Source organism: Dendrobates tinctorius, unplaced genomic scaffold (assembly GCF_039654945.1).
Source record: "Dendrobates tinctorius isolate UK_male_01 unplaced genomic scaffold, ASM3965494v1 ptg000039l, whole genome shotgun sequence".
Taxonomy (NCBI): domain Eukaryota; kingdom Metazoa; phylum Chordata; class Amphibia; order Anura; family Dendrobatidae; genus Dendrobates; species Dendrobates tinctorius.
Window position 1 is genome coordinate 772,049 of NW_027361707.1, and position 22,322 is coordinate 794,370.

Sequence of the window (22,322 nt, forward strand, 5' to 3'; positions counted from 1 at the left end):
CCTCACCATCTACCTCAACGCCTATTCCTACTGCCCTGGAACTACAGCTCCACCTGTGGGGAGCTTCAACATCATTGCTGCACCACACCATCAGTCTCAGAGAAGCAACCCTGCAGCGCTGGTCAAACTGACCAGAAACCACAGGTGGCCTCACAAATCATCTCAATAACTTTATCCCCATCACTCTACCCCTTTTACATTGACTGCCTGAGGCCACGGACCGAGTCCCTGCCACTGTGACATCTCCCATTGAAATCAACGGGCCCGGCACCGAGTACCCCACGACCTCCAGGGGCGAGTCACATATGCTTCCCCTTCTCTCTGACGTGCCGACTTCACACGATTATCACCACACTGGGTCTGACTTGTACAGCTCCTGTCCTCCCCAGGTTGGGGTAGTTTTCAGGCCTCCCAGTCCTGACAAAGGTGCCTTGGGGATTAAGGCACTGCAAGGGGTTCATCAAGAGGCATAGATACAGTCAGGCTGCAGACAGTAAGTGAGCTAATTCAATTATCAGACTTTTGGAAGATAATTGAGACTCTAGGCAATATGGGGAATACACGGCATGATACAGGGCAACAGGAGAACACTATGGAAATCCGCAAAATATAAATAGACACAAAATGATACCCACATAACATATCATACCATCACATCTTCCTATAGTGAAAATAAGGAACCGTGATTTTTATCTCTTTCAAATTTAGTCGGTTTCCCTTGTTTGCTGCCAATTTGAAGTCTGCAAGTGACCATCCTGAGGTCCTGGGGGAGAAGATCAACAAAGAAGGGAGATTAGGGTGGATGGCAGGCCCGTTCAAAACCCCTCCTTTTTGGAACATTAGAGTTTCTCCATTGGATCTAGTTCCTAAAAAGGAACGGGTATGCTTTGTCTTATACACCATCTATCCTACCCCAAGGATGAGTCTGTTAACGACGGCATTTCGTTGGAGGACGCATAGGTGTCAGACATTTTGTTTGACAGGGCAGTAGCCTTGGTTCACCAGGCTGGTGCCGGAGGCCTGCTTGCAAAATCTGATATCGAATTGGCTTTCCGTCAATTACCACTACACCCTGATTGGTTCCACCTTTAGGGCTGCCGGGTGAGTGATGGTTTTTACTATGACATGTGCCTCCCGATGGGTTGTTCAATATCGTGTTTTTATTTCGAGCTCTTCAGCTCCTTTTTGGATTGGGTTGTTAGATCTGGTACAGGTCCTAGATCTGTCACACACTATTTGGATGATTTTTTATTTGTGGGACAGAAACATTCTGCAGTTTGTTGGCAGCTATTAGAATTTTTCAAAGATATAGCTCATCAGTTTAGTGTTCCCTTGTCAGCAGAAAAGACTGTCAGTCCTGTAACAGCCCTGTCTTTTTTAGGAATCAAAATCGATACTGTCGACATGGTTTATCAGTTGCCTGCGGAAAAGGTGGAGAAGCTCATGTGCATGATTGAAGGCTTTTGTTCTGTCAAAAAGGTCACCTTGCACCAAATGCAGTCTTTACTCGGGCTGTTGGTTTTTGCCTGCAGAGTCATGCCGGCGGGTAGGGTTTTTTCAAGACGTTTATCATTAGCGACCAGAGGGGTTACCCATCCCGGCCACAGAATGCGGTTAACAAGAAATTTACTGTCCAATTTGGAAGTCTGGAGAGCATTTTTTACTTCATTCAATGGCCACATGTGCTTCATGTCTTCAGAGATTTCAAGCCTGGAATTGAAATTATTTTCTGATGCCACAGGGTCGGCTGGTTTTTAACACCATTTTTGGAGATCAGTGGTGCGCGGCCCCGTGGCCGGATTCGATGAGAGCAGAAGGGCTTTGCAAAAACCTTACGCTGTTGGAACTGTTTACCATTGTAGCGGCCGTGGAGATTTGGGGCTCACAATTTGATAACAAAAAAATATGTTTTTTGATGTGATAACGTCAGTGTGGTGCATTGAATAAACCGCTTGACTTCATCTTCCCACCCGGTGCTTTGCTTACTCTGGCATTTAGTTCTTCTTTGTTTAAAAAAGAACATATGGTTCAGGGCTCGCCATGTTCCAGGAGTGGAAAATGGCATTGCTGATGCTTTGTCACGCTTTAATAGGCCGGTCTTCAGGGAGCTTCTACCCAGTGCCCGACCGGAAGGTTTTCCTTGCCGCTCTTTCCTGTGGGACATAGTTGCCAAAAGTTGATGCCATTGGTTCGCTCGTCCGTGGTTTCCTCTACTTGGCAGTCATACGGTAAGTCTTGGACGGAGTGGTGTAGTTTGATAAAAGGGAGACTGTTATGATTGGGTCACCGAGGAGGAGAGCAAGCCCAAGCTAAGCCACAGAAAACCAGAGATGTTGGTAACTAAGCAGATTGCAGACCCCTGATCCTATCCACACAACTAGCAGTAGCCGTGGAGCATGCCTACGATGATCCTAGACGTCTAGGTACAGCCAGAGAGCTAACTAAGCCTAAAGCAAGAAAGGGGAAATCTAAACTGCCCCAAAGCAGACCCCAAAGGAATAGATAGCCCCCAAACATATATTGTCGGAGAGAGACAAGATGAAAACACAAACGCAGGTAGGAAAATAGACTGAGCAAATGATGGGGGACACACTGACTAGACAGGACAGAAAAGGAAAGACACTGTCTGCAATCACGCAAAAAACTCTGCAAAAAAGTCCAACACGTCTGATGCAAAAAATACTGAAGTCGCACGACTTCGCCCACTATATCAGAACTCTGGTATATTTTGAAAACTGAGCAAAAAGATGCCAATCTAATAAGGGACAAAAACAAACTGGCACAAGCAGTAACATATGGATGGTGATTCAGCACAGGCCCAGCCGGAGCTGGCTGACCCACACAAAACTGAAATAGGCAAAACCAGATCAAATGTAAACAGAATAGCAAATGAACACTTAGCTGAACATGCAGGGACTGAGCAGGAAACTAAGACCTCAGGAGGCAGGAAGAAAATCACCAGCAGGGATGGAGGGAGCCGGCTGTCTTAAATCCCAGTCTGAAACCCCAGATCTCCAATCGTCGTCCTCATTATCAGGTGGCAAGCGTCTGTTAATCAGATCAGCTCCATTACCTCCAGTAACCACCAGAGGGAGCCCAGAAAAAGAACTCACAATCCCTCTGTCAATTTGACCAGCTGACTACCTTCAGTAGTAACCAGAGGTAAGGCAGAAAGCGAAATCACAACAGGAGACTGGTTCATACTTGTCGTCAGGCCAGAATAGATGTAACAGTTGAGTTTGTGATGTTACTTTTTAATTCGGGTATTTTGGGTTTGTCAGCTCAACAACGCCTTTCTGTTTGGCATTTTATTTTCAATTGTTAGGCTGGGCGGATGTCACGAAGGCCTTTATAATCAAGCAGGCCTTTAAAGGTTGGAAAAGGGCCCAACCTAGAAGGGAAAGTAGACGTCCCATTTCTATTTTCGCAAATGCCTGCAGGCATCTGGTGTGCAACCGGGGGAATATGGGACACATTCTTTTCGTATAGAGATCGCTACTGAGGCTGCAAAGGCTGGTCTGCCAGAGGCAAAGGTACAAAGGATAGGATAGTGGCATTCTGCTTGCTATGCCAGGTATATTAGACTGGATTTATTGATTTAATTTATTTCTCTATTGATTGTCTAGGTTCCTCCAGACCAACAGTGTGGCTCCTGAGCCACTCGTACATTTTCCGGTCAGCTCAGAGAGCGGAATGCTGTCCTGGTGGAAGAAATATGGGTTTTCAGGATTTGGATGTGCATTGGAGAGTCATTAGGAGGTCTCAAATGGCCTCAGGTGCTGCAGAAAGTGGTTGATATTGGGAGAGATATAGGTCCAGTAATACTAGTTCTACATGCTGGGGGGAATGACCTATGTTCATATAAGATTGCCGAGCTGTTGACTATGATGAAATCGGACCTAGAACGGTTTCCTAGTTTTTTCCAGGAACTCATATTAGTTTGGTCAGAGATAGTCCCCAGAACTGTGTGACAGGGTGCCCGGGACGGGATGGCAGTGGAGTGGACCAGAAGCACCATAAACGTACATATGTCCAAGTTTGGTGTGGTGCTAAGGCATCGCCAGTTAGAGGGTGACATTTCAGCTGTCCTTAGACCAGACTGAGTCCACCTTACTGATATTGGTTTAGATATCCTTTTGTTGGGGCTCCAGGATGGGATTGATCAAGCATTGTGCTTGTTAGGTGGGGGTCGGAGTCCTGTGTAGTGCTACTCGGGATCCTTCTTGGCTGTTTCAACAAAGGAAGCACTGGAATATTAAGGCTAAGTAGGCTGACTTGCCTGTAGATGTTGCAGGGCATTTGGCTACTGGTCTGTTGGAAGTTTGAAGAGCTTCCTTTTATTGTTATATATGTTTATATAAAAGAAATTAAAGCTGTGACCCTCACCCGGCAATTACTTGTGTTGTCTCGTTATTGGTAATTGGGTTTCCGGGAAGGGGACGGAGAGAGGTCTAATGGGGAGTGTTTGTTTGGGGGTCGCCGCAGTCAGGCTGCAGTGCTAACCACTGAGCCATCATGCTGGCCGAAGTCCTGATTATGGAGGATGTTAGCCTTAGCTCATTGGAGTGTAGATATGGCAGTAGATCGAGATGTGGGAGAAGATTTAGGATGGTGCAGCTCTGTGGAGAGCTATGTGGGTGAGTGCAATGACTGGTACAGGGTGGTGGCGGCGGTGTAGCTGCTGGACAGAAATATGAGCCTGACTGCTGCTTTCCGGAAAGTGAGAAATATATATATAGTGAGAAGTGCAATTAGCAGTGAGTTCAAGATGAAAAGGATTCAGAGGTACAGTCAGAACTTTTGAAGTTTCAAAGGTACAGTATATACAGACTGCATACATTTGGGCAGCACGTTGGCTCAGTGGTTAGCATTTTTATCGTACAGCACTGACAACCTGTGTTCACATCCCACCATAGACAACATCTTCCATGAGTTTGAATGCTTTCCCATATTTGTGTGGGTATCCTTTAGGTTCTCTGCTTTTTTCTCACATTCCAAAAACATTCTGATATGGAATTTAGATTGTGAGCCTCAATGGGGACAATTTCAACAATGTTTGTAAAGTGCTGTGAACTTAATGGCTCTATATAATAAGTAAAATCAATAATGTATATGCTGTTTATATAGACATTCATACGTTTATGAACGCCGAGGAGGAGGAGGAGCGCCGAGAGATGGCTGCTCTGGCATGAGGCTCCTGAGTTTTTTAGTTTTTTTCCCCGTTTAATTGTTAATTCTCCCTTTGGTTCACTCACCATTGCGTAGCTACAGGATTCGGCAGAGCTGGGAGTAGTGTGGAGACTGCGATCAGCTGGGACCGGTGTCTTTCTGTCCTCGTGGAGCTCCGTGCCTGGATTCAGCTGGGAGAGAGTGAAGCTGCTGGCTGCCTGCCAACTTTCCTACAACTTGTACCCATTTCCAGCAAGCAGATGATCCCGGGATGGGAAAGCTGGTGGAGTGTGCGGTGCTGGAGTTGTTCTGAAGACCTTGTGGTCCATGTGGAGCTGTAGGGCTACAGGATTCAGCAGAGCTGGGAGTAGTGTGGAGACTGCGACCAGCTGGGACCGGTGTCTTTCTGTCCTCGTGGAGCTCCGTGCCTGGTTTCAGCTGGGAGAGAGTGAAGCTGCTGGCTGCCTGCCAACTTTCCTACAACTTGTACCCATTTCCAGCAAGCAGATGATCCCGGGATGGGAAAGCTGGTGGAGTGTGCGGTGCTGGAGATGTTCTGGAGATCTTGTGGTCCAGGTGGAGCTGAAGGGGTGAGCTGGGCAGGTTTGAACTGACTGTTGGCGTGTCCCCTGATGTCCCTGTCTTGTTGCACCCATGCCCTCCTCCTGGGAGCACTCTTTATGGAAAGTTGTACCTTTAACTCTGCTAAGCTGTGACTGTTCAGTCTTTATAGCTACAAGCTGAGTGTAATCATGGCCACTGCACTCTGTAAACCTAATCTTATGATTTCAAGGGACGATTTATTATTCTGGAATCATCCGCAATTTCTCATGGACTCCCTTTCTTGGAGCATGATTGCTAATTCAACAATTGAGTACATAAAATCCATTACTTCTGTGAAACCTGTGGAGGTGTACTGCAAGAGAGGTAGGAGAGGAGGCGTCCTGGCACGCCTTCGGAGGAGAGGGTTCAGAACAGCTCTTCCTTCACTCCACTTGGCTAATGTCCGTTCCTTATCTAACAAAATGGAGGATCTGAGCTTACTTTGTAACATGAGATCTGATATGGCCAATTCAGCTGCTCTTTGTTTTACTGAGACCTGGTTGAATGAGACCATCCCTGATTGTAGTCTGGATCTACCTGGTTTTGTTATCTACAGAGCTGACCGTGATTGTGTAGCTTCAGGTAAACAAAGGGGGGGTGGGGTATGTCTCTACATCAACACTAGCTGGTGCTGTGATGTTAACATACTGGGAAAAGGTTGCTCTCCAGATCTAGAGTACCTTGCACTCAATTGTAGACCATTTTACTCTCCAAGAGAGTTTTCATCTATGGTTCTGGTTGCAGTATATATTCCCCCTCAAACATCTGTTAAAGCTGCTATTGGTGAATTAGCTTGCAAAATATCAGAATGGGAGAAAGGATCTCCAGAAGCATTTGTGATCGTAATGGGGGACTTTAACAAAGGAAAACTCAACCTGGATCTCCCCAAATTTACTCAACATATAAACTGCTTCACGAGAGAGAACAATACGCTTGATCACTGCTATACAGTCATAAAAGGGGCCTACAGGGCAATGAGGAGAGCAGCAGTGGGCTTTTCAGATCATTGTCTAATTCATTTAATTCCAGCCTACAGGCAAAGGTTGAAAACATCCAAACCTACAGTTTATACAAAGAAGACATGGTCTGAGGCAAAATTGCAACTACAAGCATGCTTTGAATGCACGGACTGGGAGGTATTCCAGGAAACATGCTCGGGTCTGGATGAATGGGTTGATGCAGTGTCCTCATATATCCGTTTTTGTGAAGACTAGTGTTGAGCATTCCGATACCGCAAGTATCGGGTATCGGCCGATACTTGCTGTATCGGAATTCCGATACCGACTTCCGATATTTTTTCAATATCGGAATTCGGCATCGGAATCGGAAGTTCAGTTGATTGACGGCCTGACGTCATCATGATGCGCGGTGTGTGCGCATCATGATGCGCCGTCATTTCGGGCCTTCCGGGGGTCTCTGCCGGCCTGCCGGGGGGCTGTGCCGGCCTGCCGGGGGGCTGTGTGGACTGCCCGGGGTCTGTACCGGCCTGCCGGGGGGCTGTGCCGGCCTGCCGGTGGTCTGTGCACCCTGTGGGGGTCTGTACCGGCCTGCCGGGGGGCTGTGCCGGCCTGCCGGGGGGCTGTGCTGATGTCCGGGGGTCTGTGCAAGCATCGTCCGATGGGACTACAAGTCCCATCGGGCGATGCCTGCTACCATGACAGTGATTGACACATTAGCCAATGATGGGACAGTAGTAGTCCCATCATCCGGCTAATGTGTTAAATGTTAAAAAAAAAAAAAAAAAAAAATACTACATACATACTACATGCATGCTACATACATACTACATGCTACATACATACTACATACATACTACATATATACTACATGCATGCTACATACATACTACATGCTACATACATACTACATACATACTACATACATGCTACATGCATGCTACATACATACTACATGCTACATACATACTACATACATGCTACATACATACTGCATGCTACATACATACTACATACATACTACATACATACTACATACATACTACATGCATGCTACATACATACTACATATATACTACATGCATGCTACATACATACTACATGCTACATACATACTACATATATACTACATACATACTACATACATGCTACATACATACTGCATGCTACATACATACTACATACATACTACATACATACTACATGCATGCTACATACATACTACATGCATGCTACATACATACTACATGCATGCTACATACATACTACATATATACTACATGCATGCTACATACATACTGCATGCTACATACATACTACATACATACTACATACATACTACATACATACTGCATGCTACATACATACTACATACATACTACATACATACTACATACATACTACATGCTACATACATGCTACATACATACTGCATGCTACATACATACTACATACATACTACATACATACTACATGCATGCTACATACATACTACATGCATGCTACATACATACTACATATATACTACATGCATGCTACATACATACTACATGCTACATACATACTACATATATACTACATACATACTACATACATGCTACATACATACTGCATGCTACATACATACTACATACATGCTACATACATACTACATGCATGCTACATATATACTACATGCATGCTACATACATACTACATATATACTACATGCATGCTACATACATACTACATGCTACATGCATGCTACATACATACTACATACATACTACATGCTACATACATACCACATATATACTACATACATACAATACATTCATACAATACATACATAGACATACAGTACATATAACATAGAGTAACATACTTACCAATACTTGTCACATTGTTCCCCGAAGCCATTGTCTTTTCCGGGATAAATATTAACATAACAAACCACAAAAATACTCACCCACGATCCGAAGCAGTCCACGAGTGTGTCCCACGACGATCTTGGGTAGAGAACTGCAGCATCAGATGATGCTGCCGTTCTCTACGGGCTGCAGGAATCCAATGACGGAAGGTAGGTATCCTTCCGCACTGTATTCCTCCGCCACTTAAAAAAAAAAAGTCCCTAGTCTCACTTTATGCCATTGCTGCGTGGGAATTTCCCACACAGCAATGGCATAAAGTGAGACTAGGGACTTTTTTTTTTTTAAGTGGCGGAGGAATACAGTGCGGAAGGATACCTACCTTCCGTCATTGGATTCCTGCAGCCCGTAGAGAACGGCAGCAACAGCTGATGCTGCAGTTCTCTACCCAAGATCGTCGTGGGACACACTCGTGGACTGCTTCGGATCGTGGGTGAGTATTTTTGTGGTTTGTTATGTTAATATTTATCCCGGAAAAGACAATGGCTTCGGGGAACAATGTGACAAGTATTGGTAAGTATGTTACTCTATGTTATATGTACTGTATGTCTATGTATGTATTGTATGAATGTATTGTATGTATGTAGTATATATGTGGTATGTATGTAGCATGTAGTATGTATGTAGTATGTATGTAGCATGTAGTATGTAGCATGCATGTAGTATATATGTAGTATGTATGTAGCATGTAGTATGTATGTAGCATGCATGTAGTATATATGTAGTATGTATGTAGCATGTAGTATGTAGCATGCATGTAGTATATATGTAGTATGTAGCATGTAGTATGTATGTAGCATGCATGTAGTATATATGTGTTATGTATGTAGCATGTAGCATGCATGTAGCATGCATGTAGTATATATGTAGTATATATGTGGTATGTATGTAGCATGCAGTATGTATGTAGCATGCATGTAGTATATATGTAGTATGTATGTTGCATGTAGTATTTATGTAGTATGAATGTAGCATGAATGTAGTATGTCGTATGTATGTAGCATGTAATTTTTTTTTTTTTTTTTTTTTACATTTAACACATTAGCCGGATGATGGGACTACTACTGTCCCATCATTGGCTAATGTGTCAATCACTGTCATGGTAGCAGGCATCGCCCGATGGGACTTGTAGTCCCATCGGACGATGCCTGCACAGACCCCCGGAGCCTGCACAGACCACCGGCAGGCCGGCACAGCCCCCCGGCAGGCCGGCACAGCCCCCCGGAGCCTGCACAGCCCCCCGGCAGGCCGGCACAGCCCCCCGGCAGGCCGGCACAGCCCCCCGGCAGGCCGGCACAGCCCCCCGGAGCCTGCACAGACCACCGGCAGGCCGGCACAGACCACCGGAGCCTGCACAGACCCCCTGGCAGGCCGGCACAGCCCCCCTAAAGGCCCGTACAGACCCCAGAGAGGCTGTACAAGGGCAGGAAAGGGTTTTTCTTATTCCGATACCGGAAGTCCCATAGACTTGAATGGGACTTCCGGTATCGGAATCGGCGATACCGATACTTTTTTTAAAGATCGGCCGATACCATCCGATACGATACTTTGAAGTATCGGACGGTATCGCTCAACTCTAGTGAAGACACGTTTATTCCATCCAAATCTGTCCACTTTCGGGGAAACAACAAGCCGTGGTTTACAAATAAAGTCAGGTTGATCCGTAAGAGAAAAGAGGAGGCTTATAAAGCAGGCGATATTACTGAATTCAAGAAACTTAGGAACTCGCTATCTAAAGAGATCAAGTTAGCCAAACATGAGTATGCAAAGATTCTGGAGGAAAGGTTCTCATCAAAAGATACTAGATCTGCATGGAGAGGATTAAGAGAGGTCACCAATTTTAAAAGCCACCCCACTATAGTGAACCCCAGCAGAAGTCTGGCAGCATAGTTAAATGAATTCTACTGCAGATTTGAGGCAAGCTCTATACACAGTGGCTATTCATCTCTAAGCTCCTCAGTCTGTTCATATAAAGATCATTCATTGTGCAACACCCAAGTAGTGATCTCCGAGGCAGAGGTGATACGCATCCTGAAGGGACTTAAGGTCAAAAAGGCACCTGGCCCTGATGGTGTATCTCCAATGTGTCTAAAAGTATTTGCTACCCAGCTTGCCCCTATACTGACAAATATATACAATGTGTCACTGAAAGAGTGCGTTGTACCTCAGTGTTGGAAAAGTTCCACAATTATTCCTGTCCCCAAGAAAGTGGGATCCTCTGAGTTGAATGACTATAGACCAGTAGCACTCACATCTGTAGCTATGAAAGTCTTCGAAAGAATTATGATGTCCCACCTGATAAAATTCACGCAGAAGCTATGGGACCCGCTTCAGTTTGCCTATAAGGAGAATCGTTCGGCAAACGACACTGTCAATCTGGCACTGAAGTACATTTTGGATCATACAGATGAACTGCACTCATATGTCCGGATTCTTTTCATGGACTTTAGCTCAGCGTTCAATACCATTGATCCGAATTTACTTCATAAGAAAATGGTAGCTCTTGGAGTCCCTCTCAACTTATGCTTGTGGATTTATAACTTCCTGACAGCCAGGATACAGAGTGTAAAAGTTGGACCATTCACTTCGGACACCTTGGTCACAAACATCGGGGCACCTCAGGGGTGTGTTTTGTCCCCGTTACTGTTTTCTCTCTATACGAATGATTGCATCTCTTCAGCAGACTCAGTAAAAATCTTGAAATTTGCCGATGATATGACACTGATTGGTCTCATCAGGGGAAATGCTGAAGACTTGTATCGGAGTTAGGTGTAAAGAATATGTGACTGGTGTAAAGCCAATAATCTTGTACTCAACACTAAAAAAACTGCTGAGATGGTTGTGGATTTTAGGAAAGATCAACATGAGATACTTCCAATCTACATCCATGACAAAGTGGTTCTTAGGGTCACAGAGACCAAATTCCTTGGTGTTATCATCTCTGATGATCTTAAATGGGGGAAAAACGTGGATGCTGTTATAAGAAAATCACAACAGAGGATGTTCTTCCTGCATCAGCTGAAAAGATATGGCTTGTCTAAGAATTTGCTGATCTTATTCTTTAATGCTGTCATCAGATCTGTGATTTGTTCCTCTCTGATAGTCTGGTATGGGGGAGCCACTGCGCATGACAAACTCCGCTTACAAAGGACTTTCAGAACAGCAGAGAGAATTATAGGTTCCCCCCTGCCTAAAATCCAGGATCTTTATGATAAGAGTATTCGATCCCACGCATTGAAAATTTCATCCGATCCCTCTCACCCGGGACACTCCTCATTCCAACTACTCCCTTCAGTACGTCGCTTCAGAGTCCCCAAATGCAGCACCAACCGCCATATGAACAGCTTCTATCCACTCTCTGTTCAACAATTAAATCGTCATGTGTAGACTATATACTGTATCTGTCTTGTTAGATGTTACTTGTTGTATCTGTTGTTATATATTATGTTGCCTCTTTGTCACAAAGAATTCCTTGTATATATGTAATATGTACTTGGCGACAATACATTTGATTGATTGATTGATTGATTAGAAACAGAAATGTTACCGCATTATTATATCAATTAACAAAATGCAGAGTTAAGTTTGATCATTAAAAGATGAAAAAAATCTCAGTAAAAATATTTATAATTTTTTTATTGATAATAGGATAGAAGGAAAAGGGAGGGAGGAGATCGGGAACACAATCAATAGGCAAAATCATAGTCAGGAGGACAGCTGGGGTCAGATACCAGTAAGAGTCCAGTCAGGCAAGCAGTATGAATACCGCAGAGCCTGGTGACAGAGACGATACATGTCCGGGTAGAGAAATAGAAGGCCACAGGTAGATGGTGAAGGTCCTTCTATACAGGTCCAGCAGTGATGGTGGATCTGCTGGACTTGTGGGAGTGTGGTCATGGCAGGTACGCGGGATGCAGTGACGAGACACGAGACGGATTAAACTTTAGGTAGTAACTTTTATAGATAGATGCCGGTAGGGCTATCCTAAGCAACCAAACAAGATAACAGCAATTGTCCTCGCAGGGACCAAATACAAGAAAACACTGATTATGAGAACACGACTACTCTGGCAAAGGCTGGTCACTATAGGGCCGCGGTATGGCCGACTACGGGTCCTTAGTTATAATGTGTCACTTAGCCGTCCTGACGTCCCTCGCGTCGCAGCCGCTGAGCCCAGCCGCTGAGGATCTTGCGTAGTCTTCGGGTGTTCCGACACCCAGACGAAGCAGGGGCACAACAGGCCCTAGAAGAGTTCTTTGGCGGAATGTCCCCTCAGCGGAGGCAGCGGGATACCGCCTGGGAGTGGGAGTGTGGAGGCCGCAGCCCCCGGACAGGGGCAGGCAGCGGCGGTGTTGAGTGGCGGTTGGTAGGCCACCGGAACAACCAGCAGCTGCACTAGGGGACCCATGGAGGGCGACGGTCCGGCCCCTACCCCGGACTGGAGCGGGGCGGTGGTGGCTGCGGGCGGCAATGGACAAGCCACAGCCACGGACGGGAGCTGGAACTAGGCGGCAACAGCTGCTGGTGGCTACAGGCATGCCGCAGGCACGGACTGGAGCGAGGCGGCAACGGCCGCGGGTGGCTGTGGGCAGGCCGCAGCCGCAGGCTGAAGTGAGGCGGCAACAGCCACGGGTGTCAGCAGGCAGGCCGCAGCCGCGAGCTGGAGCGAGGCAGCAACGGCCACAGGCGGCTGAGAAGTGGCGGTCTTCTGTCTGTCGGCTTGGCGCCATCTCCCTGCGGTCCACCGAGAGTCTCCCTTCTGTCGCTGTCCTCCCCTCTGGTTACTGCTGGAGGCTCTGGCACCCTGGCGTTCCCATGGTCTCCTGCTCCTTCTCTCCCGGTCTGCTGACTCACCCTGACTGGTGTTCTCCGCCCCTTTTATATAGGCTCCTCCCCCAACCATCCTGGAAGTCTCAGCGGTCCATCCCCTAACTCTGCTCCCTGGAAATAGACCCCCTAGGAACCTAGATGACGGTCCCCTTGGTTCCGGCCCGGACACTCAGTGGGGGCCTCTCCTCCTACAGGAGCGAGATGTGGTGGTTTCCTGTATTTTAGATGTCTTTAGGGGCACAACTCATAAGTAAAATGTTGGACACAAAAGGTAATAAGTGTATGCAGTATAAGGTTTGGCCACCGGCCAGTATCTGTATATGTACTGAATTTTATCAGAAAACAAAATACATAGATAAGTTTAATAAATGAGAAAAAAATTAAGTAAACTTAGAATTTTTTTTATTTTTTAAATTTTAATTAATAATAGGATAGAAGGATAAGGGAGGGGTAAAACTAGGAACAGAATCAATATGTGTATGAAAAAGCTCTGTTGTTAATACTGTTCGGGTAAAGCTATTCGATAGCGCTATCCATGAAGAAAGTGCACGGGTAGAGCTATCCCATAACTATTCCTAAAGCAAATGAATGGGTAGCGCTGTCCGATAGCGCTATCCCTCAATGTTCCTGAGTGTAAGCTATGTCACATGGTTGAGCGCACTTGGGATCTGCCCCCAAGGCCCTGCCCATGCCCAATGTTTGGTCCGTAGACCGCGGCTAGGAGTTAGTCCCGCTTCTAAACAGGTCCAGCAGTGATGGTGGATCTGCTAGACTTCAGGGTGCTCGATACTTAGGTGTCCTGTCTTTCAGCTGGTTCTAGGGCAACAGTGACAACAAGCAAATACTCGAGCAGCCCTGGATAATCCACGCCGGCAAGATGATAAGATCCGGCGGAAGATGGAACCTATAAGAAGAGAAATAAATATAATGTAAGTGATGGGACTCCATATGACATGATACTACTGTGCGGTCACTGTGGCCAGACAGCAGAGGAATATTATCACACAGAGGTCAGGGATCATTGTCAGCCATCATATATGTGATAATCCCATCACTGACAGATGACATCTGCTCCACATGAATGATTCCCACTGACTGACATCACACGACATGGAGCTGATTCTCACACTTACCTCGTCTCTTTTTCCCCTTTTTTACATTTTCTTCAGATTTTCTTTCCTCCTCAGCTGGAACTTCTGATCAAAAAGTAAAAAAAACCCTTAGCTACAACATATTCTTATGGGATCTGCTATGTATCTTTCCTGTGTATAGTAGAATTGTTCTAGCCCTGTCTCATATAGTCCTGATAATCTGGTAAAACTGTCCAACATTAGGGAAATAGAGATACAATATGGGCCCATGGGCAATATAATTGGGATCCGTGAAACATGGATAACATAGGAGACCGATTACAGAAAAACTATGTGGAAATATTTGAGTTTTGATTTCCATTTTTGGTGCTATAGACATGTACATACCTGACACTGGGGACGAAGATGGCAAGCTGCTTATAGCGTTTTCTCTGTCAGATTCATGGAAAGATTCTTTCTGCCTGTTCGGAAGAAGAAAAAATATGTAAATCACAAGTAAATGCAGTTGTAGTATAAAATGGATTGTCTCCATATAAGAACATCAACTATAAGACCCAATACGACATATGGAAGTCATAGTGAGGCAGATCTCCTGCTCAAAACTACCTTCTATGGATCAGAGCAGAAAACAACTACCAAGAATGGCTGGCATGTAATACTACATCTGTCCTACAGTGTGGCTACATCTCTCCTACAGTGTGGGCAACAGTAAGAAAGAATGACCGGCCGCGGTTATGGACTGTCACCAGTGGTTTCTGAAGCCAAAACTGCAATGACTGCTCATCATGGGGCTGTGCATGCTGTATTTGATAGTATGGTATTTATGTCCTACATTTGGTGTTGTGCACATATATCAGCCTGGGCCTCTCAGTAATGATCATCTGATCTACTCACATTTCAGATGCGTTTATGCTCGATCCTAGGATACACTCTAGAGGGGACTTGGGATCCTCATCATTCATCATCCCGGTAGAAGGGGTACAGAGCTAAATACAGACAAAAATAAGCAACTAAATACTTTTCTTTTACTTTTAGAGGTCTTTTTTACATATTCTAGATTTACTGATCACATACTTACTTTAGAAAGCCTTTCAGAAGATGATATAAAATTTTGTAAATCAAGACTCTCAATGTCCTCACTCGCGTCCTCCTCTTCCCCAAACAGATATTTGCCTACATCAGAGGGTTCTACAAAACATAGGTAATTAAGCGTTATTAGAGGTTTTCAGTATAACACAATCACCATTAATCACTAAAATTAATGGGAACCGATTGTCACATGATAGGGAAGATGAGACAAACATTTGTTAAGTCTTGAAGATGTCTCCTACTTACTGGTAAATAAGCTGGTGTCCACATCTGACACAAGCTGAGGAATGTACTCCGGATTCTGACTTAGAAGATGGTCAAAGTCTATGTCACTCAGGAACGGATGACGCTTGATCTCAAATGATCCTCCTGGAAAAAGAAAAGCAGAAGTGATGCGGATATTGTCATAGACTGTTCCATATCTAAACATTTTACTTTAATCTGAACTATTGACATAACTGAGCCGACATGAAAGGGTCAGATTGGAAGTCATAGTATGAAGGTCTAGAAATAGGCAAGCTGATCTTCATGGACATGAGCAATACGTCCTCAGTGTAATGAATAAATATTAATGCTTTTATATATGTTACCTGTCCCAAGTCTTTGTGCCGGATCTCTTCTGAGCAGCTCATTGATGAGATTTTGAGCATCACGGGGAGGAGCGTGATCCAAATCATGAAAGAGGTCTCCTGTTATATATAAAATTACAGAAAATGAAAACTCTGTATTGGACTGTAAGATAACGGAAATAACTAAACCAATGTAAACAGTCAAGGCAATGATCAGATTATTCTACTTACTAATTTGGCCAGTTTTATAAAGCTCAGCTAGGGTATTTTTTTCAAATGGTACAAATCCCAACAGAAATTCATGCAGGATGATCCCCATTGCCCACCAGTCCACAGGTCTTCCATAGCCTTCTTTCAGGAAGACCTCAGGGGCCATGTAATGTGGGGTGCCACAGAACTATAAATAAAGAGAAGATTGAGGTGAGAATCGATGAAATGATTATTATGACTAGTTCTCTCCATAAAAACACAATAGCAGAAGATAAAATATCAGTAGAAAAGTTCTCTAGAAATGAAGAACGTAGGGAAGAGACAAAAGTATGATGAGATTTAACAAACAAGCTAAGTTCCTGTAAGTGATGCCGACCTCTTTGTCTTGGAACTCTTTGGAGATGTCCACCACTGATTCCTTGTGCGTGTTGGTTTTTGGAATCATGCGACCAACTTTTGAAAGTCCAAAATCAGTGACTTTGATGTGTCCAGTAGATGTAATCAGGAGGCTGTGAAAGAAAAGATGGTTTTAGCCTCACTGACTGTGTGATAATAAGCTATAATTCCTCCCCTTTATTATACAATAGGGGGCACGTACTTATCTGGCTTCAAATCTCTGTGCACTACTCCATAGCTATGGAGGTATTCTACAGCAAGAACTGTTTCTGCAAAATACAAGCGGGCCAAGGGGACAGATAATGGACCCTTGGTGCTTAGGAGGGTCCTGCAATCTCCACCTATAGAAGAAAGGAAATATGACCGGTGAGGGGTTTATACAGCAGATCACCATGAAGTATAATGGGAAGTGAGCGGAGACATTGGGGCAGGAGACAATATACACAGATATAATGTAGAGTGCACAGAATATTAGGCTGAAGTTAGGGTGAAATGTCGGCCATGTAACTAATAACATAAAGTGATGTCACATCTCGTCTACATCTGGAGATACTGAGGTACTCAGTGCGGACATACAGGGAGATCACACAGATCAATGACTTTCTGGGCATCTTGGTAATAGATAACCTATAGTAAATGCTCCGTGGGATGTAACCGTCCACGGGGACAATCCTAATGATATGAGAGGTGATAAGATGTCAGCAGACATGGGGTGAATATATTACAATGTACGTGTCCTACCTCCTACATACTCCATGACCATACACAGGTGAGATCTAGTAGGGAAGGAGCAGAGCGTGGAGACCACAAAGGGACAATCTGCGAATGTTAGGATGTCCCGCTCCAGAAAGGCCCCTTCCACATCCAGGTTCCTCTTGGCCATTTTCTTCATAGCGAAGGTCTGTTGTGAGTCTTTATGGTGCACTAAGTAGACGGCCCTGGAAAGAAAGAGAATCCATGGTTTATAATGATCCCTTATTAAGAGTCTATAGAAGTCATTATATGATCTTCTATACTAATGTTTAGTACTAGAAGTCCACATCTAGAAAGCCATGAAATAACATTACATAGCTGATGGGAGGTCTGCACAATGCCCCGTCTGCCCTCATCAGGTCACATTACAGATGAGAGAATCTATTGAAATTCATCCCGGGCAGATTCGCTATAACTGACCAGTAGATACTATTCAGTCCAAATAAAAATTGGTCCAAACTGAAACTTCTCCAATTGCCGTAAGAAGACGTTTATTATCCTCCCACCATAACATCATATATAACGGAGCTGAATAGTGACATTGAGGACAGTGATGTGGACTCGTCTCATGTCCCTATGATAACACTGAATGGCAGAGCACAGAGGCTGAAGCATTGTCATAGGGAACCCTGAGAAATGGGGATTATGGGAACAGAAATCTCACCCAAAAGCTCCGCTGCTGATCAGATCGTATGTTTCATAGTCGTCCATATGCGGCTTTCTCGCCGGGATCAATGATTGCATCATGTTCTATAGAAAAAGAAGAAATGATATTAGGAAATAGAAGCCGCAGGAAAAAAGCTCCAGATACAGAAACTTCTCCGATATTATGTCCCAGCTGATGTGCACTGATCTGCTGTAGGGATGATACAAGCCGGACGCTCCGCAGACACGGATGTAATATAAGGGGCCTCCTCCCATGGTATATGGGGATAATACTGGACGTGTCAAACACACCCCATGATCAGTCATACACAGACATCTCCCTCTATGATACTTACATCAGCAGATTCTTGGATCTCTGGGATCTCGCGGATCACACTGTCAGGATCTGCCAGGGAAGTTATTTCTAAAATAGTGATAAAATAATGAAGAAATAAAAAGTATTAGATGATATTAATCCTACATACATCATACAGCGATATAAGGGGGAAATGACAAGACGTCTGTTAATGGGATTAATGGTCGTCATATGGGGATTCTACATATGAGGATGGACGGCGCATCCATAGACAGCAGTAGCGCAGTTACCCATGGGGAGGTGGGGGGCAGAGGGTGCGGTCGCCTGGGCCCCGCATTCAGAGGGTCCCACCTGGAGCTAACGCTACCTTAACTTCCCTTATCTTAGCTGAACATGCCGATAAAGTTCATCTCTGCGGTGGAGCCGGCACACATGATCTCCCCGCACTGCCACTCTCCATTCTGTAGACTGCAGGTCACTTTTTGCCCGTGGTCTTCAGAACAGCCGGATAATGCAGTGACCAAGGCGACGGCGCACTCACAGGACATCAGAATCACGGCGCGGAATGCATCGGCATTCTGACATCCTGTGTGTCACTCTGAGCTTACGGTGCGTTCGTCTGCCGGTGGTCTCATCAGTATACTGGATTAGATGAGTACCTGATGGTTGTGTATTTTACTTAAAACTTTTTGGTGTGACTGTGGGGGCACCATAAAATGTGAGGGACCTTCATACCTTCACGTGGAGGAACCCTCATACATTGTAGGGGCAACTATGGGGGCCCATAAAGTGTGAGTTTTATTGCACACTATGGGGACTAATGTAAGGGCCATCATACAGTATGGGGGCTTATGTGGGGGCAATCATACAGTATGGGGGCTAATGTGAGGGCAATCATACAATATGGGGGCTAATGTGGGGGCAATCATACAATATGGGGGCTAATGTGGGGGCAATCATACAATATGGAGGCTAATGTGAGGGCAGTCATACAATATGGAGGCTAATATGAGGGCAATCATACAATATGGGGGCTAATGTGGGGGCAATCATACAAGATGGGGGCTAATGTGGGGGCAATCATACAATATGGAGGCTAATGTGAGGGCAGTCATACAATATGGGGGCTAATGTGAGGGCAATCATACAATGTGGAGGCTAATGTGGGGGCAATCATACAATATGGAGGCTAATGTGAGGGCAGTCATACAATATGGAGGCTAATGTGAGGGCAATCATACAATATGGGGGCTAATGTGGGGGCAATCATACAATATGGGGGCTAATGTGAGGGCAATCATACAATATGGAGGCTAATGTGAGGGCAGTCATACAATATGGGGGCTAATGTGAGGGCAATCATACAATGTGGAGGCTAATGTGGGGGCGATCATACAATATGGGGGCTAATGTGGGGGCAATCATACAATATGGGGGCTAATGTGGGGGCAATCATACAATATGGAGGCTAATGTGAGGGCAGTCATACAATATGGAGGCTAATATGAGGGCAATCATACAATGTGGAGGCTAATGTGGGGGCGATCATTCAATATGGAGGTTAATGTAGGGGCAATCATTCAGTACCGGGGCAATCATACAGTATTGGGGCTAATGTGAGGGCCATCATACAACATGGAGGCTAATGTGAGGGCAGTCATACAGTATGGGGGCTCTTAAAGTGTGGGGTCTACTGAAGGAGCCATTATAAATTGTTAGAACTTCTGAGAGAGCCATCATAAAGTGTGAGGGCCATTATATAGTTTAGGGACTACTGAGGGTTCCATCATATAGTGTGAGGGTGCTGTAGGAGCCATTATACAGTGTGCAAGCCAATATGATGCCCATTATACAGTTTAGGAATTGCTGAAGGTTCCATCATATAGTGTGAAGGTGCTGTAGGGGCCATTATACAGTATGCAAGCCAATATGATGGCCATTATACAGTTTGGGAGCTAATGTGAGGGCCATTATACAGTATGAGGACTACTGTAGGGGTTTTTATACTGTGTTTTGGGGGAGTATTGAGGACATCATGCTATGTAGAGAGGAGCTTTCAGCCCATCATACTGTGTATAGGGGAGCTGTGGGTGAATTATACTTTGTATAGGGGAGCTTTGGAACCAACATACTATATATAGGGGAACTGATGGGGTATCATACTGTGTATAGGGGAGCTGAAGGGGTATCATACTGTGTATAGAGGAGCTGTATGGGTATTATACTGTGTATAGGGGAGCTGTGGGCCTATCATATGGTATATGGGGAACTATGGGGGCACTATACTCTGAATAGTGGAGCTGTACAAGAGGGGATTCTGGGGACATTATTAAATGTTAAATGCGCACTTTAGCATTATTATTATAGGGGCACGCAACTATTTTGACCAACAAAGTTGCACATGGAGAAATTATCACTTTTTAGAGGCAATTAACATTTTCATGGCATTAACACGGCATTGACATTTTCTAGGTGGCATTTTTACCATCTAGAGGAAAAAAAGGGGCATTTTACTATGTAAGGGGCTCAGTGGTGGCATTACTGTATGGGGTAATAAGAGGAGCGCTGCTTTTGTGCCACACAGCAGGTGCAGTAATAAGGACACATACGGCAGCAGCGGCTCAGCATTGGGGTATCAGGTGCAATAATAAGGACACATACGGCAGCAGCGGCTCAGTATTGGGGTATCAGGTGCAGTAATAAGGACACATACGGCAGCAGCGGCTCAGTATTGGGGTATCAGGTGCAGTAATAAGGACACATGCGGCAGCAGCAGCTCAGCATTGGGGTATCAGGTGCAGTAATAGGGACACATGCGGCAGCAGCGGCTCAGTATTGGCGTATCAGGTGCAGTAATAGGGACACATACGGCAGCAGCGGCTCAGTATCGGGGTATCAGGTGCAGTAATAAGGACACATACGGCAGCAGCGGCTCAGTATTGGGGTATCAGGTGCAGTAATAAGGACACATACGGCAGCAGAGGCTCAGTATTGGGGTATCAGGTGAAGTAATAAGGACACATACGGCAGCAGCGGCTCAGTATTGGGGTATCAGGTGCAGTAATAAGGACACATACGGCAGCAGCGGCTCAGTATTGGGGTATCAACAGGATGAGTTTGTGCAGGTTGGGAATAGATGGGGCTGGAAATGTGAGAAGTCTAATGTCTAAAGCATGGGTCTCAAACTGCATTCCTCGAGGGCTGCAAACCTTGTGTGTTTTCAAGATTTCCTTAGCATTGCACAAGGTGCTGGAATCATTATCTGTGCAGGTGATTAAATTATCACCTATGCAATACAAGGAAATCCTGAAAACATGACCTGCTTACTGCCCTTGAGGAATGCAGTTTGAGATCTCTGGTCTAACGCCACCGCACTAGTAATCAGGGTAACCTGGTTAGGAGCCCTCACAGATGTTTCGCCTCCTGAGCTGAACCCCCAGCTACACATCTGATAGACAGATAAATGTCATGTAAATGATGGAGGAAACCCCAATCACCACATGAATGAGGAACCTATCAGCCATATAAAAATACACCTGGAAGTGCACTGGGGGCGTGTCACTGCACTGACTTCTTCCATGCCCCCAATGCACTTCCATCCTGATTTGCATATGGCTTCTACATTATTTGTTTCCTAACTGAGACATTGGATTTCTGCCAAATAAAGGTTCCTTTATATTAGAGGAAAATGTCCGGCACAGTCCTCCCACTACTCCCATATGTGACGTGTGCTGACAGGTTCCCATTACACCGAGTGGGAAGAGTAAATCTGCCATTATTCCCTGCTC